The sequence below is a fragment of the Cynocephalus volans genome, chromosome X (assembly GCF_027409185.1).
Source record: "Cynocephalus volans isolate mCynVol1 chromosome X, mCynVol1.pri, whole genome shotgun sequence".
NCBI classification, from domain to species: domain Eukaryota; kingdom Metazoa; phylum Chordata; class Mammalia; order Dermoptera; family Cynocephalidae; genus Cynocephalus; species Cynocephalus volans.
In genome coordinates this window covers 156534686-156557125 of record NC_084478.1, presented here as the reverse complement: position 1 = coordinate 156557125, position 22440 = coordinate 156534686, and the positions used below count along the sequence as shown (strand labels likewise).

At 35.6% G+C, this 22440-nt stretch overlaps 1 pseudogene; it reads left to right on the top strand.

The window, feature by feature from the left end:
- LOC134368494 (cerebellar degeneration-related antigen 1-like) overlaps positions 1-21796 on the top strand; it is a 35141-nt pseudogene extending 13345 nt beyond the window's left edge.
- Positions 21797-22440: the final 644 nt, after the last annotated feature.

Below are 22440 nucleotides of genomic sequence, written 5' to 3'. Positions count from 1 at the left end.
CCATAATGACAATGAAATAAAAGCAAACACTCAGTCTCTTTGGAAGATGATAAATGAAACAATTTATTTTTGTAAAACTAGTAAGTAAAAGGCAAGAATCAAGCATTTATCCTGTCTTTCCTATATGAATTGTTCCTCAGGATAACCATAAATAGCTGAGGAGGGAATATTACTATCTAGTGAAGTACCCCAGCCAGTAAATAAAGAGGGAATAAGATAATTAGAATATAGCATTTTGCAAACCCTCATTGAAATAATGGATTTAGCAAATGATCAATGACTGCTAACATTACAAGGAGACGATCAGACGTAATGGGCCTCCTGTTGTAACAACATACACCTCTAAAGCCAAATCTAACATGAGTGAGAAGTCTCAGGATCCAGCAACTAATCATCAGGCAAAGCAAGGGAAGACATAACACGTTAAAAGACACTACTGGGATGGAGCCAGCAAACCCAGACCTTGGGAAACTTTGTGGGGTAAAGGGCAAAAAAATAGATGAAGGGGGAATCTATTGATTAAAAGAAACTTCAGATGACAGCTGACATAGCAACCAATGCAACAAGCAGAACTTGTTTGGATCCTGATGTAAACAAATCAACTATAAGAAAGTAAGGGAGGGGGAGAGAGTTGGAGACATTTAAACACGTTTAATGTTTAATTACATTAAGGAATTATTATTGATTTTAAAAATGTGATTATATACTGTAGTTATGTCTTTTGTAAAAGAGTTTTTACCTTTAAAAAAAAAGAACAATCATAATAACTTTCAGAAGGAAGAAAAGAACTGGTTACTAGAGGCAGGAAAGGGAGAGAGAGAAGGGGGATTGTGAGAAACTGGTTAATGAACACAAAACAGCTAGTTAAGAAAAATAATTTCTATTGATGCACAGTGGAGGTAGGCATCTATAATTAACATTAATTTACTGCATGTTATCAAATGACTAGAAGGGAGAAGGAATGTCTTCAACACAAAGAAATGATTACCATTTGTAATGATAAATATGCTAATTAGCTTGATTTGATAATAACGCTTTGTACACAGGTATTGATATTCAACTCTGTACGCCACAAATATGTATAATCAATTACATTTCAATAAATGAATAAATAAATAAATTTTTAAAACCATACCAACAGAAATTTAAAATTAAAATGCAAGAAAATAGCCATGGTAAACCACAACCCACTCAGGACAACTTTGAATATGGACTACTGTTAAAGTGTCCATCTGTAATGCATGAGAACTCCCGCAGCCAGCTGTGTATGACCATGCACTGTGAGCCTTTTAATTTTGAATCCGAGTCTTCAGTAAACTTAAGCATTTATGTTTAACTTATAACTTGTTTTAGCTTATGAATATCAAGTTTTGAAAACATTTAATCTGTGTCTTAGTAAATTAATAGTACAGGATAATAGTTAAGAGCAAGGACTCTGGAGCCAGACAGCCCAGCTCTGTGATTTACTAGCTGTGTGTCCTTGGGCAAATTACCTAACTTCTCTGTACCTCAGTGTTCCATCAAAAAAAATGGAGACAATAGAAATTTCATCTACCTACAGGTTTGTTATGAGGGTTAAATATGTTTCATTGGCATTTATAAATTGTTTAGAGCAGTGTCAGGCATACAGTACTCCATAGGAGTGTCTGCTCAAAAAGCAGGTTTTCCTAGTTGCATATAAAATAATAGTCTCTGGAATTGTGTGCCATTTGCTTGCAATAACCAAGGAATGAACTCATATTTTTAGATTTATTTATAATCCATCACGTGAAGACTTATTGCCTAGCAGTGGACCTGGGACCATATTTTGAGAAACCCTTAAAGACTCTTAGTATAATCTACTCATGTTGCAAATGAGGAAATTGAGGACTTGAGAAGGGACTTGCCCAAGGTAACTGTAGCAGAGTTAGGAATAGAACCCAAGTCACTGCTCTCTCTACCAGCTGCCTTTCTGCCTTCCTAAGGCTGAGTTTCAAATATATCTTGTGAGGAACTTATAATATATGATCTCGGAAAATATCTTATTGGTAAAGATGGCGTTTACACTAACAAAGTTACTAGTGTGCTTGGTGCACTGGAATCACACGTTATGTGTAAGAGTGTGGTTCTCAGTGTCATTGATAATGCTTGTTTCACAAACTTTTTACCAATATGGCTCTCTCCCTCTGTGACTGAATTGTCACAAGATTAGTATATTCTTTTATTACACATTTAAAAACAATGCCTGTGTAATCAAATAAACTAAACCTGTTAAATGAAAAACCCTAAGGCAATTTTATTCCTTATGCTAACTCTTCAAAAGGTTTTTCTCTAATGAGTAACTCAGATGATAGTTTAATTGCAATTTAGATTTCTCCTATCAGAATGTCTGCATCTTTTTAGCTTTATTATACTTCAAATATTAAATTATTAATCATGTATACAGCACAAGAATTAAACATAAAAGCCAGCTCAGAGGCAATGAAGTATCAAACCAAAAATTGCTTCTTAATTCCTTTGTCAATTAAAGAAAAAGAAAAATAAATGAAGAGCTTGGCCTTACAGTTTTTAAAGAGATTTCTGTAAGTCAGAATTGTGATTCCGATATTCTGTATTCCCAATACCCAGGGAGCCTTTATTTATTTATTTATTTATTTGTCTTTTTTGTGACCGGCACTCGGCCAGTGAGTGCACCGTGAGTGCACCGGCCATTCTTATATAGGATCCGAACCCGCGGCGGGAGCGTCGCTGCACTCCCAGCGCCGCACTCTCCCGAGTGTGCCACGGCCCGGCCCTACCCAGGGAGCCTTTAAAAACTCATTTACCAAAAAGCAAAGCTGAGATTGATTTGAGGACTCCTCCCAAAAAGAAAAGCTACCACTTTGCAAATTCGCATTTTATTTTTATATTTATCACACCTAAAAAACCACTGAATTAACATGTGTAAACATGAAACATCCAACAGCAAACTCATCAATTCAAATCTTTTTACAATTTCATTACAGACCATGATTATGCTTAGACTAAAGTTCTCTTAGTTTATCACAACCATCACTGCCTCCCAGGAAGCTGTGACTGGAATTTGTCCAAACATGTGAATTGCACAAACCATACATTTACTCCTATGGGTTTAGTTAACCTCAATATTTGACACGTATTAGAGTAATAAACAATTACACTCCAAGGAGATAGCAAGAGGACACTACGTAATAAATACGTTACTATTCTGAAGAACTATCAGAAAAAAAACAGGTTAATGCATCATGAACTGGAAAATCCCTTACAGATCGTGCAGTCAAATCCCCACAACTCAAAGGCAAAAAAATGGTGGTTCAAACCAGTGAGTTAGTCTTGGAGCCAAGAGTGCTCTGGATCCCTGTCCAGCACTCTTCCAAATTTGGATTTGTTTTTTGTATTTGTTTGTTTGTGTGTGAGCTTCAGTAAACAGATTTCCTGTCTGGGGTCAACGTCAATTTGTTTAATTTTAAGGTTTGCTCCAGAGCAAATCATCAGACCAGGTTTCATTGCAAAGGTTTCCCATTTATAAATATTTAAATGTATTAATATTAATTCTATGGATGTTAGCTCTTTATCCATTATATACCCATATTTGGAAGAAAAAGAAATATAATCTGGAAGAATTTCCACATCACAGATATTTTCTATTTGTAAAGATGATTTTTCATATGTTGCTTTTTAAATTTATATTAAACTGTTACAAACTAAGAAATTAGTTACGGAGTCATTTCTATGGTTTTCTACAGACAATTGCTCCAGCTAATTTATTTTAGACAAACTAACATACTATTTAGGCAAACTGAGAAAAATTGTCTTGAAAATGAAATTGCACAGCAATGTGTTTTCCTTCATTCTCAGCTTTCATATTGTTTTAACTCACCAACAGAAATTTAAAATTAAAATGCAAGAAAATAGCCATGGTAAACCACAACACACTCAGGACAACTTTGAGAACAAACTGTTAAAATGTCCTTCCTATAAAGCATGCGAACTCCAGCACCAGCAGTTTGTGAGCATGTACTGTGAGCCTTTTAATCCTGAATCCAAGTTTTAAATAAACTTAAGCATTTTAAGTTCATCAGACATTATGGAATCCTGAAGGAAAATGATTTTGAACTTAAAATACCATTGCAAGGAAATAGGCTTTGGGTATACCAGAAAGCTATCACCAAGGGACAGAGACCATTTTCTTTTTCTTTTTTTTTTTTTTAATTTTATTTTGTCGATATACATTGTGGCTGATTATTGCTCCCCATCACCAAAACCTCCCTCCCTTCTCCCTCCCCCCTCCCCCCCAACAATGTCCTTTCTGTTTGCTTGTCGTATCAACTTCAAGTAATTGTGGTCGTTATATGTTCTCCCCCCCCCCGGTTTTGTGTATGTGTGTGTGTGTGTGTGTGTGTGTGTGTGTGTGTGTGAATTTATATATTAATTTTTAGCTCCCACCAATAAGTGAGAACATGTGGTATTTCTCTTTCTGTGCCTGACTTGTTTCACTTAATATAATTCTCTCGAGGTCCATCCATGTTGTTGCAAATGGCAGTATTTCATTCGTTTTTATAGCTGAGTAGTATTCCATTGTGTAAAGGCCCTATCTCCAAATACAGTCACATTCAGAGGTACTGGGGGTTAAGGCCTCAATATATAAATTTGGGGACGGGGGACACAATTCAGCCCATAGCAATACTCTTCCTGAATGGCAATATAATTCCTGTGAGCAAAAGGAAGACAATTCAGGAATACTTGAGTTTCTTATGCCTGGCATGATTCTTTCCTGTATGGACAATGTCAATGGCAATTGTACCCTTGCAAGGGATTCTTGGAGCCAAGGGAAGCTGAACTGATATTGGCAACATATGCCCCTAGTTTGGGTGTCCACCTTGCTTCCAATAAGATTCTGTATTCTTACATAAATCAGTCAGGACCACATCTAATCTTGCCGTGTGCATGTGTGCCTGTATGCGTGTGCATGAGTGCTTTCTTATATGGTCTCTTTCCTTCAATTCATAACTCATCTGAAATTCTGTAGTCGGTATTAGAAGTGGGACCGGGCTAAAAAACCCCACTCCTCCCAGTATCAGATTTGAAGAAATGCTGATAAGATGAAAGAAAGAATAGTGGTCTGAGGTTAACTGTGTGGAAACTCAATTACCCAAAGCATGAGACTGCTAGATCATTGTGGAATGCCCTGGGGGGCAGGGGTGAGAGGGGGGACAGGGGTACATAACTGTAGAGTTCTTTGACTCCAATTAACTATTCTCTTCACTGAAATCAGTTAGACCCAAAATATAATTAAAGAGGGTTAAGGATTTAGAGGACGGGGAGGGTTAGAGTAGAGCCAAGAAATGCTTTAACTGAAAGGGAAAAATTAAAGTTTGTATTTTTTAAAAGAACAGTCAATACTCTGCTTTAACATATGAAAGGTAATTATTGTAAAAAGAATCTGAAAGAGAACTATGGCCTTGGAGTACTGTGATTTGTGCAAATGTATTATATATGAATTTAGCTTTTAAATTCAGAGAAAAAGATTACAGAAAAAGTTTTCTACAAAAGACAAATAATTTCTACATGGAAAAATAATAATACCAAATTGAAATGATCTTGATAAAATTCAACTAAAGCATTAAGCAACCAACTACTATGTTTCAGACATGATTTTTTTTTTTAGAAATAAGGCAACTGTGCTGGTTGGTAGCTGGTTGAGATAAAAAAAAAAATAATGGTTTGCAAAACACCCAGGAAATACACTTTTCCCATACTTCTACTCCATAGCTAAAACTCTTAGGCAGGATTTTTCCCCTTTACCTTCTGTGTCAAGTTAAAAAAGTTGTCTTGAAGCCCTGACTTCTGTGGCTACTGAGCCAAGCACAAGGGTGAGTAGGAGGCAGTATCATGTTGAAAAGCATCTGCCTTTCTTTAAATAAAGATGCTTCCTAGGAGTACAAAGGTAAAAGGTATAAAAAATAAAGTTTTCAGATTTGGAGAAAGTTCCCAAAAGGTATTACAAAGTGGCTTTTAAACAAAGGCAATTGTGGAAAAGGCAATCAGAGATAAAAGAGAAAGTCAGCTAATATCAGGTGAATAGCATCCCAAGCTTCTCCCTCTCAGGTATAAAGGTGCACACAAAGTGAAAAGGAGAAGAGAGGGGAGGGAGAAATTAAAGTCAAAAGAAAATCAAGCCCTGGGAAGGCTGCCAACAAGTAAAGCAGATCAGGCCTGGGGCAAAAATCTGACCTGCTCCAGGGAACCATGATGGTGGAGGGGGGATCATTCTCAAAGGGAAGCTAAGAACAAATTACTGGCCCTGTACAGATCCATGCACAAAGTCCAATGCCTGATTGGCCTGTCTGAATTATAGCAAAACCATATGCATTACTTTATGATCTTACTGAAACCTGTTCAATAAATTGATTGTCTCAGTCATCCCCATTAATATACACTCCCTGCAATGTGACTCTACAGCCTCTCCCATCAGTAAGTGGAGTCTCCTCAGTCCTTGAATCGGAGTTGGCCCTGTGACTTGCTTTAGCCAATAGTATGTGGCAGAAGCGATGGTGTGCCAGTTCCATCTCTAGCTCTTAAGAGAACTTGCACACTTCTAAATCCCCTCTGGGATCCCTGCCATGTTCTGAGAATAAGCCTAGGCTAGTTTGCTGGGGAACATGTGGAACAGAGCCCTGTTGTCCCAGATGAGTCCATCCTAGGGCAGCCTAGAGCCAGCTGACCTCCAAATATATGAGAGAACCCAGGCAATACCAGTACAATTGTATACTGATCCACAGCTGACAACAGATGCACAAGCTCACCCAGCTGGTACCACAAAAAGTGCCCAGCCAACATGTGTCCTTAAGTGTAGTAATAAATGGTTATTATTTTATGCCACTAAGTTTTGGGGTGACTTATTATACAGCAACAGCTGACTGATATAGAAATTGGTAACTCGTGGGGCAATGCCAAACAAAAATCTAAAATATATGGCATTGCTTCTGAGACTGAATGACAAACAAAAGCTAGAAAACTAATAATGAAGCCTAAAAAAGTGGTGAGAACATTATTATTAGAGACTAAAAACATGGAAACCTGTGTTGTACAGTAGTGAAATAATTGGAATACTGTTGCTTGGGGTAATTTGGAAGATGGAAAGTGTTCCTAATGAACTTGTCAATTTGGCTTAGGAGATCTCCATGCAGAATATTGAAAACATCACTTGGTTACTCTTAGCTGTGTATGGTAAAGTACAGCAAGAACAAGATGAGCCAAAGAAAGAACTGCCCAGTTCGTAAGCAAAATTTAGATAGAACATAGAAGAGCCAGAACTTACTAGACTGAAAAACAAGCTATTTCTTTTCTTCTGCCTCTCAACTAAGAAAAATATTAAATAAGGGCATTGCCAATAATACACGGTCTCCTTATAAAGATATAATCAAAATTGTAACTGTACTATACTTTGATGATATCTCTGAAAGAATTAAGGTGGTACCTAGTAGGAGGTGGACAAAAGGGCTTCCAAGAACCTTAAGGGTATTGGCCCACAGCAGACTATGAACAGGTAGCAGGTTGAGAAAATTGCTCAAAGGGCATATCTTCCAATATCCTCATGGGAAATGGCCAAGGACAGTGGAAAAGACAGAATATCTGAGATGTTCTCAGATGGCAGAGCCAAGATCCATGGAGAGCAGTAAACTGTGGTGCCTCTTACAGTAATTAGAATGAGACTGAAATCAAGGAGCATACTTTGTCCCTCAGCATCCTTCTGAGATTTTAGAATTGTTATAAACTAGTGACTGTTATGTGCTTTTCGTTCTTCTTGAATGAGGATTTTTTTGTGTTATTTTGTCCCTGTCTCACCATTGCATGTACAATGTGCGGAAGGAAGATTAACTTCTCCGGAGGGAAGCATGTATTTTGCATGTGGGACAGACAACCTTAATCAGGGTCAGAGGGCGAACTGTAATGAATTACCTGCATTGATGGCCACCATTAATGGACTCCCTATATTCACATCTGCTGCAATGTGACTTTGCAGGTCTTCCTATTAAAGGATGGAGTTTATTTCTCCACACTGTGAATCTGGGATGCCATTGTGACTTGCTTTGACCAATTAAATGTGGCAGAAATGGTGGTGTGCCAGTACCACTCTATAGGCCTCAAAAGGCCTTGTACACTTTTGCTCTCCTTCTTAGAAACCTGCCATGCCATGAAAACAAGCCTGGGCTAACCTGCTAGAGGAAGAAAGACCATGTGGATGGGAGCCAGGTTATCTCACCAAACCCCCAAATATGTGAGAGAGCCCAGCTCAGATCAACAGAGCAGAGCTTCCTACCTTACCCACAGCTGATTGCAAACACATGGTGAGTCTAGCCAAGGTGAGAGGAAATGCCCAGCTGACTCATGGGCTCATGAGCAAAAATAAAGGGTTGATTTAAGACACAAAATTTGAAGTGGTTTGTTATGCTGCATTATGTAGGTAATACATGTTCAAGCCACCAAGTAATCTAGAAGAAAGTGACTTTTATTTCTTTTCTGTGGTGACCATTAAGTTACCACTAAACTCAAAATTGGGTTTATAGGGACAGTATAACTTAATTCCTGAAAGTAATTGATCTTTGCACTAAAACCTTAAATAATTGCTTTGTCCTTCTAAGGAACCATGTAAAACAATTCCAATACCCTTTGGAATCACCAGATTTGTGGAAGGTGAAAACGGGAGGATAAGTGCTATGATCTGAATGTTCGTGTCCCACCAAAATCTATGTGTTGAAACCTTATCACCGATGTGATTGTATTAGGAGATAGGACTTTTCAGAGGTAATTACGTCATGAGGGCAGGGCCCTCATAAATGGGATTAGTGTCCTTATAAAAGAGGCTCCAGAGAGCTGCCTTGCCCTTTCTACCATGTAAGAAGGTGCCATCTATAAACCAGAAAGTGGGCCCTCACCAGACACTGACTCTGCCTTCATCTTGGACTTTCCAGCCTCTAGAACTGATAAATAAATTTCTGTTGTTTATAACTCGCCCAGTTTATGGTATTTTGTTATAGATGCCTGAATAAACTGAGACAGTAAGTAAGTGTGACTTGAACATAGAAATGCAACTGAAGTTTGCTATCTTAATTTTCTGTTTTTTTGAGTTGGTGTTTATAGGAAACAAACAATATTGTGAATTATATGAGCATGCAAAAATAACCCCACTTGAATTTTCTGTATAAAAATTTTAACATCTGACAATTTTCAACATTAATATGGCTATATTTTCTGATATTTTAATTGCCATTTGCAAAAATGAGCTGGTACAGCACGGAGATAATATCTGCCTTTAAAAAATTGAAGTTCAACATTAAAGCTGCCTGCATGCAATTTAAAAATACACTAATTCCCTTCAAAATAAATCAGTAAAGGGAAATTATAGACAATTGTATAACATTTTTGAGCTACTTTTGTCTTTTGTATTCCCTGGAGAAGGATGGGGATTTTTCTTTGCAGATAACTGGGATTCGAATGATAGTAATGGAGATTGTCTGAAGCTACAAAACTCGTGGCCACTTTCAAGAAACATAAGCTAAAAGAGAAAAAATGATAAAAAGAAAAAGGAGTCTGCTAAATTGGGGGTGATGAGGGCAACACTGTAATTTGAACACATGGTTTGGTTTCGTAACACAATAGCATAGTATAAGAGTCAATAGAAAAAGAAAAAAACTGGTAGCACAAAAACACAAATGAAAGATTGGATTAGTAAACTCACATGGTAAAAAGAAAGTGCCTAAAAAGCAACAATGTGAACTTGTGGTGTGCTTTTGAAAAAAAAAAAAATCCTTTTGATCCATCATGAAAGTGGATATCAGCCCCAATGTTACCCTGTTCTACCCCAAGCACTCATGTGAAATAGTTTCCACTCATAGCATCCCGAGAATGGTCTCTCAAGTTTTCACTAAAAAGATACAGTCCTTAGAGAGTAGCATACTTTAAAATTAACATGGAATATGCTATCTCAGGATATTTTCAAAGATGTCTGGAAGTTTTGACATAGAAGCCAGGTTAAAATTACTCGCACTGGTGTGTTGAAAATTTAAACTTTAAAAAAGTAATTAGGGTCACCTGTAAACAGTGAGTTGACTATGAAAGGCCAAAAGTCCATGTTTATGCTTAAGAGGACAACTTGAAGTAAGGAAGAAGTTTTATATGTCATTAGATTAGGGCACAAGTATAAGTCATTGTTGACAGATATCGACACCCACAGAGACAGGGGCTGGACTGTGGAAAATACGTGTGCAATTGTGATCCTCAGACATACTCTTTATCAGGTCCACCTGAGTCCAGATATTAGATCAGATCTGTGTACTTCTTCAGCTTATAGGAACTTGGGGGCAGATATTGCATGGGCACGTGGGCATTCCCTCATTTTTCATGTTGCCGATGAGGGAAAGACCTTTTTGATGCTGAGCTTGTTTCAAAATGGAGGCATGTCTATTATGCAAATTCTTTCTGAATAATGACATAATACCCATATATAAATAGGTAGTGGTACAGCAATGGGTGTAGATGCGTCAGGACCCCTTACTGTATGGGCATTTGCAGCTATACATTCCTAGGGATCCTAGAGAAGCTTTGTTGAGATATGAAAAAACTCAGACATTACACTACCCTTTAGGGGAAAAGGTATATGCTTTATTCACTAAAAATGAGAAATGCATGCAAGAAGGGAGAAGAGTTGGTGCTAACAGTGGTAACAAGGACAAAGTATTGTCTCAATTATTGGTAATGTAGTGAAATTTTAAAAGCTGTTAAGTAAAAGTCCTAAAATAGAAATGGCATAGTATAAACAAACAGCACTAGTTTAAAATCTAGAAAAGGGGCAGTGGTTCAGCAAGGGTTCAGCTTTGTTGATGCAGCAGAACTTCACCTCATGAGGACAGTATTGCTTGCAGCAGTACTCCCTGCTGGAACTCTGGGGACAGAGTCATCTGGAGAAGGTGGTAGGGGAAGAAGTAAAAATATAAAGACCTTGTCTTCTGGGGGTGGGAGCACTATAGGTAATTGATTCGATATCAGTAAGAAAATATAAGTTTTTTCACTGCCTAGAGTTCTTGGGCCCCATTCCTAGCTCCATTCCAGGATAGGAAGGTCCACAGACTGAAGTGGAAGAAAAGGCTCTGTTGAGGCCTCAGTCCTGAAGAAATTCACAGAAACTGCCAGAGAAGCTCAAGATCATGCTGATATGATCCAACCTACTCTAAAGGAAGTGAGAGATTGACCTTCTCTGCTAGGAAAGATTCCAAAAGTACAGAAATTGGGGAAAAGTTTAAGTTGAGGTGATGACGATCAGCACTGTTACCATGGAAGAAGAGCAAGTAAACCTTTGGTTTGGGGTGAGGAGCTAGTATCAATCCCAGAGTTAAATCATTTTAAGATATGGTCAAAATGTCTATTTTCCATAAATACCAAATGCTTGAAGATTTCAGGGTCAAAAATGAAGTTTGTTCCCACAGCTTTGTGACCAAAACATTTCTGCTCCCTGAAGATGCAGGTGTTCCCTGATGGAAAACTATTAGGACAGAATAACAAATCTGCTGAGACAGGCATTTAGACTTAGTGGTTGCGTAGGGGTCAGAAAACAGAGGAAGTGTAGAGAACAAAATGAATGAAAGTAAAGGAAGGAATAAATGCAGAAATAAATGAAGAAACCAGTCTGAATAAGTAGATGATCCACGGTCAAGTGGAGAACAGAGATAGTTATACAGTAGAGCTTATGTGTAGAAGTTTAGATTTAATTAGGAAACCAGAACTGTAAGTTCCGAGTCATGAGGAAAATGATATTTAAGGAAATTAATCTGGTTCCAATAAACAAGATACACAGAAGTAGTGAAGGATTGAGAGGTTGATGAAAGTATCTAAAATCTAGGTGACAAGAGACAGAGCAAGGGGAGTGAGACTGGTGAGAAAGGAACCGATACTAGACACACTTAAAAGCGGATGTTCTTTATTTTTTTACTACAAAAGTATTACATACTCACTTCATAAGTTCCAACAGTACAAAAGTATATAAAATTATGTATATATAGTGTAATCACTGTTAGAATAGAAGTGATATTTCAAACTTCTAAACCATTATAAGAAAAAGGAGCACTACACTTTGACAAATTTAGCAAGATCAAAGAAATAAAAATAATACAATGACAGAAAAATTAATAAATATCATCAAATTGTCATAAACGTAAAAAGGATTGTGAATTAAAAACCAGACATTCTAAGGTGGAGTAAAAAAAAATCTCATCATGTGCTATTTTGAAAAAATACACCTAAAACCAAACAACAGAGAAAAGTTGGAAATATTAGAATGAAGAAAGAAATAGCCGGCAAATGCTAACAACAGTAAAGTAGAGAGAGCAAAGAAAAGTCAAGGCAAAAATTGTTAAATGGGTCAAAGAAGATCTTTTTATATTATGAACTAATACAATCCAATAAGACAATTATGAAACTTAATGCACTGAAAAAGAATTTCAAATATGTAAATCAAAAAAGCTTAGAAATAGGAGACTGTGATAAAACAATGAAGTGAGAGATTTTACATACTTTTAACAGAAAACTTAGAAAAAGCAGATAAATAGAAAATTTGAATAACAATGAAATTGATTTAAGATGTAGAAACATGATATAATATTAGTCCAGCAAAGAGAAAATACATATTTGCTTCAATTGCACATGAAATATTTACAAAAATGTATTACATATAAGATACAACAAATATATTCTAAAATGTATAACTCATGTAGGAAACATTCTCCATCCATGAGACAGCATGAGTAGTAATTAAGGAAATAAAGATAGAAAAAAGAAACACCAACTAAAACCTAACCATGCTGAAATACATACACTTCTAAACAACTCTTGGATTACAAAGGAAAAATGAAACTTTAACTAAAGATGAGGTAACAAAAGAAGGACAATGAAAATGTCGCATGTGAAAACTATGGGATACAATCAAACATGTATTTAGAGGAAAATTTATAATTTAAATGCATTAAATAGAAAATAAGAAAGATTAAAAAATAAACTGAGCTTTCACCGAAAGAATCTAGAAACAGAACAAACAGAACCAAAGACTGTAAAAAGAAAGAATTAACAAAAGTAGAAAGTGATATTAAAAAACACTTGGTATTTAAAACAAATATAACTGAATATAAAATATACAAAGCTATGAAAAGTTCAACCAAAGAAAAGAATTTTAAAAGTATATAGCCACACATATGCAAATAAAGACACATTAGAAAATATTATGTGACTTCCAATCAATACTTTTGAAGATCCACATGAAATGAATGAGTTTTGACAAAATTGACTCCAGAAGCAGTAGAAAACGTGGATAAACTAATAATAGAAGAAATCAAAAGATGAGTTAAATTTCTAGCCTCCAAATAAGCACCAGGACAAAATGATTTTATTGGGGAGTATTACCAATTGTTTAAGGAGCAGCTTGTGTCTAAGTCACTTACACTGTAGAAAAAGAAAAACAAAATTCAGGTTCATTCACAAACATAACATTATCCTGATACCAAATCAACAAAAGGGCATTGCACAAAAGAAAACAATAAATGAGAGTTTCCCAACAAGTGTGCCTTGGTGCATTGGTGTCCTGTGGATGGATTGTGTGTGTGGTGTGATCTTTATCTCCTAAGACCTTGGGGTAGCCAAGCAATGCCAGGGAAGCCAGTTGCTTCTGCCCTGAGCAATCTTGTACCCCAGTGTGCCATGATGTGAAAAAGGTAAGGAAGCACTTCTATAGGCACTTGTTAATATAGAGCTTTATATCCCAACTAGAATAACGACATACCAAAAAACCACTATTATGTCAGTTTTATTCCCAGAATGCAAGAATAGATCAATATTTGGTAATTAACTACTTTAATGGATAAAAGAGAGTAACCATATTATCATCTTGATATCACCTTGGAAGATGACAGAAAAAGCACTTTGATAACATTCTTCACCCATTCCTAATAAAATTATAAATCTAGCTGACATGATTAGAGTGTGGTGCTAATAACACCAAGGTCAAGGGTTCAGATCCCATTACCAGCCAGCTGTCAAAAACAAAATAATAATAATATAATTATAAGTCCATCAGGAATAAAAGGGCATTTCTATGACTTAAAAAAGGACATCTATCAGAAACACTGGCAATGATCATATTTTAGACCGAAATAATGAAGCATTTCTATTTAAATCAAAAACAAGAGAAGATTGCTCCCTCTTTATTAATCAGCACAAATCTGTGTTGTCCTAGAAGTCATAAAATCTTTACCAATGTGTTAAAAGAAAAACATTAGATACAGACATTAGCAAGGGAAAGGCAAACATTTCATTATTTATAACTAACATGATTGTGTACCTAGAAATTCAAGATAATTTACTGAAAATAACCACTGTTAGAGCAAGGAACAGAGTTTAATATGATGTCTGAATGCAAGATAAATATTTAAAATCAATACCTTTTCTCTATTCTATTGATAACGACTTTTTTAAATGCAGTATCATTCACATATTAGCGATAAAAAACTATAAAACAACAAAGAATAATCTGAACAATGGTTTAATATCTAAATGGGACTGCAATAAAATTAAATAGACACGATGTTTCCAGATGCAAAACTCACTACCATAAAGATGTCAATTTTTCACATGTTACTCAAAAGGTCTGAGGCATTTTCAAGGGACTCATTTTGTATGAAAGTTCATGAGTTGCTCCTAAAATTCATCTGGAAAAGGAAAATGTGCAAGAATAGCCAAGAAAATTCTGAAAAAATGAAGAGGGAGTAGTCCTATCATATTTCAAATCACAATGCTACAGTAATTAAAACAGTGAGGTACTAGCTCAGCAAAAAATATGAGGGCGCTTCAGAAAGTTCAACGAAATATTCATATTATCTTTTAATCTGTTTTTCCACGAACTTCTTGAAGTATGCTCCCTATCACTTGAGCAGAAAAGAAACGTTACAACAATATCTATATAGTTCATGATAAAAAGGGAGCTCCAAATCAGTATGAAAATAATTCAATTGAATAAATAAGTTGGAAAAACTGGCTATTGCTTCCAAAAAAATAAACTTAGACTCTTACTTTCCACCATAAACACACATACAGAAGAATAGCCAATTCCAGACAGATTAAAGCACTAAGCAATAAGATTATTAGAAGATAATACAGGAGAATGTTTTTATAATCTTGGGATACAGAAGCCTGCCTAAGTATGAGACAAATCCAAGAAACTATTAAAAAAAGATTGAACCGTTTGTCTATTTACATAATTAAATCTTCTTTATGGAAAACAGCACCATAAGTAAATTTAAAAAGCAAATGATAAACATTTGTAATACATGCCAGACAAAAGGATACCAGTTCTAATATCCAAAGATCTTCGGCAAATTAATGAGGAAAAAAGACAAATGACACAATGGAAGAATAGGCAAAGGATATAAACAAGCGTTTTCCAACAGAAGAAATACAAATAGCTAATAAATGTGTGAAAAGATGCTTAACTTTACCAGTTATTAGAAAAAAAAATAATTTAAAAATTAAAAAGAATGATAGTGTCCAGCACGCTGGGAGGGCAATTTAACTTTGATGTAGAAGATATATTTCTAAGGAACTAGCTTATAAAAATACTTGTAAAAGTGCAAAAGATAGATTTAAAAGGATGCTTTGTATAGCATTGTGTATAATAGCAACAAACTGTTAACATAAAAATCTATCGTGTGGAAAGAATTGAATAAATTACATAGTACTCCCTACCATGGTATTCCTGATAGCTGCTTTTTAAAAAATGACTTTCTATTGAGCAATGGTATGGGTTGAATGTGTCCCCCAAAGGTTCATGTATTAGAAATTTGATCTCCACTGTAACAGTGGTAAATGGGTGGGAAATCCTATTATGGTAATTGAAAAGTGGGGCCTGGGCCGACCCTGTGGCTCACTCGGGAGAGTGCGGCGCTGGGAGCGCAGTGGCACTCCCGCCATGGGTTTGGATCCTATATAGGGATGGCCGGTGCGCTCACTGGCTGAGCGCGATGCCGGTGACACCAAGCCAAGGGTTGCAATCCCCTTACTGGTCAAAAAAAAAAAAAAAAAAAAAAGAAAAGTGGGGCCTTTAAGAGGTGGTTAGATAGCCTAGTGAATGGATTATTTCATTGATGGTTTAATGGGTGGTAATAGACATGGCTATGGTGGTTTTATAAGGAGAGCAAGAGAGCAGGTTAGCTCTTGTGCTCAGCCATTCACCATGTGACACCCTACATCACTGCAGAACCACCACCAAGATGGCCCTCACCAGATGTGTTCCCCAGACTTTGGACTTCCCAGCCTCTGAAACCGTAAGAAAAAAATATTATTTCTTTATAAACTACTCAGTTTCATGTATTCTGTTATAAGCAACAGAAGTTGACTAATACAAGCAGGAAAAAAGCAAGTTTTAGGATAATACATATAGGATGATTTCATTTTGTAAAACACACACTAACACATACACATACACAGAAAAAGTACTAGGTATATACAAAGCAAACAAATAATCATTGCTATCTTTGGGCAGTAGTATTAGGAGAGGGATATTTTCACTTTTTACTTTCATATACTATTGCCTTTTTTACCTTTTACAATAAGCATGTATTACTTTTGTAACAAAAAAACACATAAGCTCACCTTATAACATTTTGATTTAAAACAGATTTTTATATATACATGGAGACAAAAAGAGCTATTGGAAAGCTCATTATACAGAAACAATTATTTTTACTACTATGTGAACACTTTTCAGTACCTGTTACATATTTTAAACATAGTTTAGATATTACTCTATGGAATTTTGATCTTGTTTTTTAATTAATATAATATTGTATTTCCCTATATCATTAAAAACACATTAACATAGAGTTTAAATTTACATTTTTTATTTTGAAAATAATACATGTTCAAAATAGAAAATTTAGAAAATAAAGAGTCAAAAGAAAATAAAAATCACATATATTCCCACCACCCAGAGATAGTTACTTAAAAAAAATAATGAAAGTTGAGTGCACAAACTGGATTAATTAATAAACCTTATATTGCACACACTGTTTTGTTGATCCATGGGCCCTCTTTTATTTTTATCCACTAAATTGTTCTTTTATTTAATTTTGATAACCATGCAATTATTAAATAATCAATAATATGATTTTAATTATATAATGACATTCAACCACTTACACAATGGACATGAGTACTAGAATATTGAAATAACTTAAATCTATTTATATAATCCTCCCCAATTCTGATCCCCTTTCTTTAATCCCAATCAATGACAATTATCCTGATTTTTCTGATTGAAATTCCTTTGCTTGCTTCTTAATAAATTTTTTGTATGTCATATATATGTGGCCCTAAATAATAGTGTTTAATTTTACTTTGTTTTTGAATAACATAAAAATCTTATTATATGCAGTCTTTTAGGACTTGATATCTTAATTTTAACATTCTAGAAGTAAAATTTACCCATATCATTATGTGTAGCTACAACGCATATATACTACTGGTATATAGTATTCCATTGTGTAAATACACCATGATTTATTAATTTTCCTTGTGGGACTTTTACTAACATTCTAGTGTATATCTTCTTGTTATTTTTCTGAGGACATTTATACAGTTTCCTGTTTACATAATATAAATATTATACATACATTCGTGTTGTATGTTCCTCTCACTGATGACACCTTGTGAACATACTCCCATTTCAGTAAGTATTCTCCTACGGTATAAACTTGAATAGCTATAATACAGAATTCCATCATACAGTTAAAATATAATATATTCACCACCACCAGTAGTTGGACATCTAGATTGCTTGTCAGTTTCTGCTGCGATAAGCATTATGATGTATATGTCCTTTGGCTCAGCAATTCTCCTTTTAGGAATTTATCCGAAATATCTGAACAAATTTGCACACAAATGTGTACAGTGCCACCATGTAGGATACACAGTTTGTTTTTCACAACTCGCACAATGCATGTGCTCATTGCAGCAGTTTTTATAATACCAAAAAAACTGGAAAGAACTTAATGCCCACCAATAAGAGATGGAGTAAATAAATTACATATTAAAACTATAACATAGATGCACAGTTACTCGCATGGAAAGTTGTTCACAAATTATTAAGTGAAAGAAGTGGGTTAAATGGCAGTATGATTCCATTTTGGAAAAGAAAATAAACATACCTGTAAAGAGTGTGGAAGAACACTCACCAAAAACTTTACAGTGACTATCTCTGGGTATTGAGATTATTTGAGAATTTAGTTTTTTTCACTTTGCTTACTTATATTTTGAAGTATTTCAACAGTAAAACTTGATTACATGTATATTAAAAAAGATGACCAAATAATGAATTTAGTGCACAATTGTTTAAAAATTTTTCCTGAATAGAAAATACCTTCACATTGCAAAAACTTTGGAAAAGAACATAAAGAATATAAAGAAAAAAAAAAAAAATCACACGTAATCCTACCCACCCAGTGATAATTAGTTCACAATCTCCGATATTTTTACTTCTAGCCATTTGTCTCTGATTACATATTTTAAAATAGTTGCAATTACACTTTACACATATAATCTTGTATGCTGATTTTTCATTTAACATTATATAATGAACATGCCATAAATATTTTAATGGAAGAATATTCCATCATATGTAAACAGCACATTTGTTTAATCATTCCCTTAAAGTTATACTCTTAGGTTTTTCTCATTTATCACTCTACCACATAACTACATGAGAAACATCTTTGTTCATGATTTAATTACATTTTAGATAACTTCCTTGGACAGATTCCTTGAAGTAAAAATACTAAGTCAAAGAGTACATTTTTATATCTCGATATATATAGCCAGACAGATTTTATATGTATTTTAAGGCAGAATGGAGTAGTAGAAAAAGAAAAAAAGAGGTCAAAACACCTGGATCCTGTTATCATTAGTATTCTGATTAGTAAAACTGATATAAAAACATCTGTCTTATCTAAGTCACAAGGTTATATTGTGTTAACCAAATGAGAAAATAGCTCTTTCAGAGTCATCATACATATTACTTTTTCAGGAATGCTTTGACTTTCCAGACGTTCACAGCATCCTATCCTTATTTTTTTAATGGCCTTACTACAATTCATAAATAATTGTTCAGTTATTTGTACATTGTCTATTTCTTCCAGATGATTTTAAGACGCTCCATTAAAGCATGCCTGGCACACAGCTGGTACTCAATAAATATTTGTTGAATGAATGAATGAATGAATGAAATGACAGCATTTTGTAAACTGTAAATCATTAGATTTTCGGAAGGTATTGTTATTTTAATCATTATTATAATTGTTCTTTTTATTGTCATGTGGATGATTCTAAACCTTTAGAGATTCCTTGCCTGCCTATAATTTCATTATGCAGCTTTCATGCTTTTCAGGCCAGCTAGAGGGATGAGCAGCAACATTTCTGGAAGTGCCTAGTAGGGGCTGCATCTTAGAGAACAAAGTAGTTAGTTCTCTAGGTCAGCATGCTGGGATTTAAAGAGCTGTAGTGACCGTTAATCATATACAAGGCAATGGTCAGGAACTCAGGAAATCAGTGATATTTGAAGAAACAGGTCAATCCTGAAGGTCAGAAACAAACTAATGATTAGTGGTTTAGATAGTAAGGTATAATCTGGACAAACGGTCAGTAATAAGGGATTAAAGCAGATGGGAATTTTCCAAGCACCAGTACTCAAAGCATGGAGCTATGAATATGATTCTAAAGCAAAGGGTACTTGAACGCAGTGCTCCCTTATATTAGTCCTGCCAAAACTGAAAATAGTATCAGGAAGTGTTTGCACTTATTTCCATATACATAAGCAGGGAATGGTAATAGCTGGTTGAGGAATGAAAGCTGTAAATACAAATAGGTTCTGATAGTGACAGAATAATGTGAGATTATTTATATACAAGACCTTAATAATATTTTACACATAATATGGGATCAATCAAGCCATGAATCTCATAATTCTCTTATCAATTTTCAGCAACAGATATTATAGCATAGTGGTTAGAATCATGGACTCTGGAAACAGGCTAACCGGGTTCAAATTCCAACTCTATTATTTACTAGTTGTGTCCTTTGGACAATTTATTTCACCTCTGTGTGCTAGTTTCCTCATCTGTAAAACGGGGATAATGATAGTACCTACCTCAATGGGTTGTGTGAAGATTAAACGAGTTAATGCACATAAGGACCCTAGAACAGTGCCTGGACTTAGCAAATGCTATGTTAAGTGTTATTATTATTATTATTATCATTTAGTTACATAAGATCAAACACAAAATTAATGTTATTAAAAAATGGACAAATAATACACTGTATGTTAACTTTATCTACAAGAACAGTCTCTAAACAGGAATTTTTCTCACTGAAATAAAAATTTTACTTGTAGCTAAACATAGCTGACTACATAAAATCTGTAAATATTAGCAAAGTATTAAAATTTATTGCAGCAATTCCATTAGCTTATTCTATAGAAGCTTTTTTATGAACACTCTCTTAAAAAGTTGTAGAGAATAAATACACATTTCTTAATACCAAAAATGACAAGCTGCAGTACAGTTGGTCCATAATATCTAGTCTATAAGAAGGAATGCCCTACCAAATTTTTTTGAAGCTTGTTCTACTAGAAGCAGAAATATTTGAGTTGGAAGATCTGTCTGTGAAAAGATCTGAACATAGGACAGCCTGAACAGGGGAAGACTAGATTTGAAAAAAACCTGGACCTGGGGAAGGGTTGGAAGAGCTGGACTATAGAATATGTTAGAATACCTGGATATTGCAGATGCTGGAAGACCTGAATGTTAGAAGATCAGCACAACTGGAAACGTAGGAAGACATGAATATTGAGCCCGCTGATGGAAGACTGGGTAGTTGTTGGAAGACCTGAAGATACTGGAAGACGTGAAGATGCTGGAAGATGTGGAGATGCTGGAAGACGAGCAGATGCTGGAAGCCCTGGAGATGCTGGAAGACCCAGAGGTGTAGGAAGACATAGATTTTCCGGAAGACATGGCTTTGTCGGAAGATGTGGATTTGCTGGAAGACGTAGCTTTGCTGGAAGACGTAGGCTGGAAGACATGTATTTGATGGAAGACATGGCTTTGTTGGAAGATGTGGATTTGCTGGAAGCCATGGATTCGATGGAAGACAAGGATTTTCTGGAAGAAATGGATAGGCTGGAAGACCAGGAGGTCATTGGAAGATGTGGATTTTCTGGAAGACATGGCTTTCTTTGGAAGACATGGCTTTCTTTGGAAGACCCGAATTGTCCGGAAGAACTGAATTCTTTGGAAGACGTCGATTTGCTGGAAGACCAGAAGGTTACTGGAAGACATGGATTTTCTGGAAGACGTGGATCTTTGGGAAGACGTAGATCTTTGGGAAGACATATCTTGACTGGAAGACCTGGAGGTTATTGGAAGACATGAATTTTCTGGAAGACATGGCTCAAATGGAAGCCCTGGATTCAGTGGAAGACACGGATTTTGTCTGGAAGACATGGGTTGACTGGAAGACTTGACTGGCTGGAAGACTTGGATTTTTTAAGAAGACGTGGATTGACTGGAAGACCTGGATTTCTTACTGGAAGACACTGATTAACTGGAAGACTTGGATTTTTCTGGAAGAACTGGGTTTATTAGAAGACTTGGATTTGGTGGAAGACATAAATTTTTCTGGAAGACATACATTGGCTGGAAGACCTTGAAATTGTTGGAAGACGTGGATTGGCAGGAAGATCTGGATTTGATGGAAGACCTTGCAATTATTGGAAGACATGGATTTTCTGGAAGACGTGGATTTTCCTGGAAGATCTGGATTTTGTGGAAGACCTATAATTGCTGGAAGACTGGATTTACTGAAGACTTGGCAGTTGCTGGAAGACATCGTTTGTCCGGAAGACATGGATTTTCTGGAAGGCTGGAATTGTCTGGAAGACCTTGAGGTTGTTGGAAGACTTGAAGTTGTTGGAAGACCTGGAGTTGTTGGAAGACCTTGACACTGGCACCATTGGAAACCCTGGACATTGGAAACATTGGAAGCACAGGACGTTGGAGACATTGGAAGCCTTGGATTTTGGAGATATTGGTTACTCTGAACATTGGAGACTTTGGAGGCCCTAAACATTGGGACATTGGATATTGGCAGCCATAGACACTGGAAGCCCTGGACATTAGAGACATTGCAAGTACTGTACCTTGGAATCCCTAAACACTGGCAAATGTAAACAATAGAGAACTGAGACATTTAGAAATCCTAAAGTGGAAAGCCCTGGATATTGGGAGACATTGAAAAACCTGGATATTGAAACATTTATGTCAAAAGACATAACACTTGGAAGAATGAAATCTT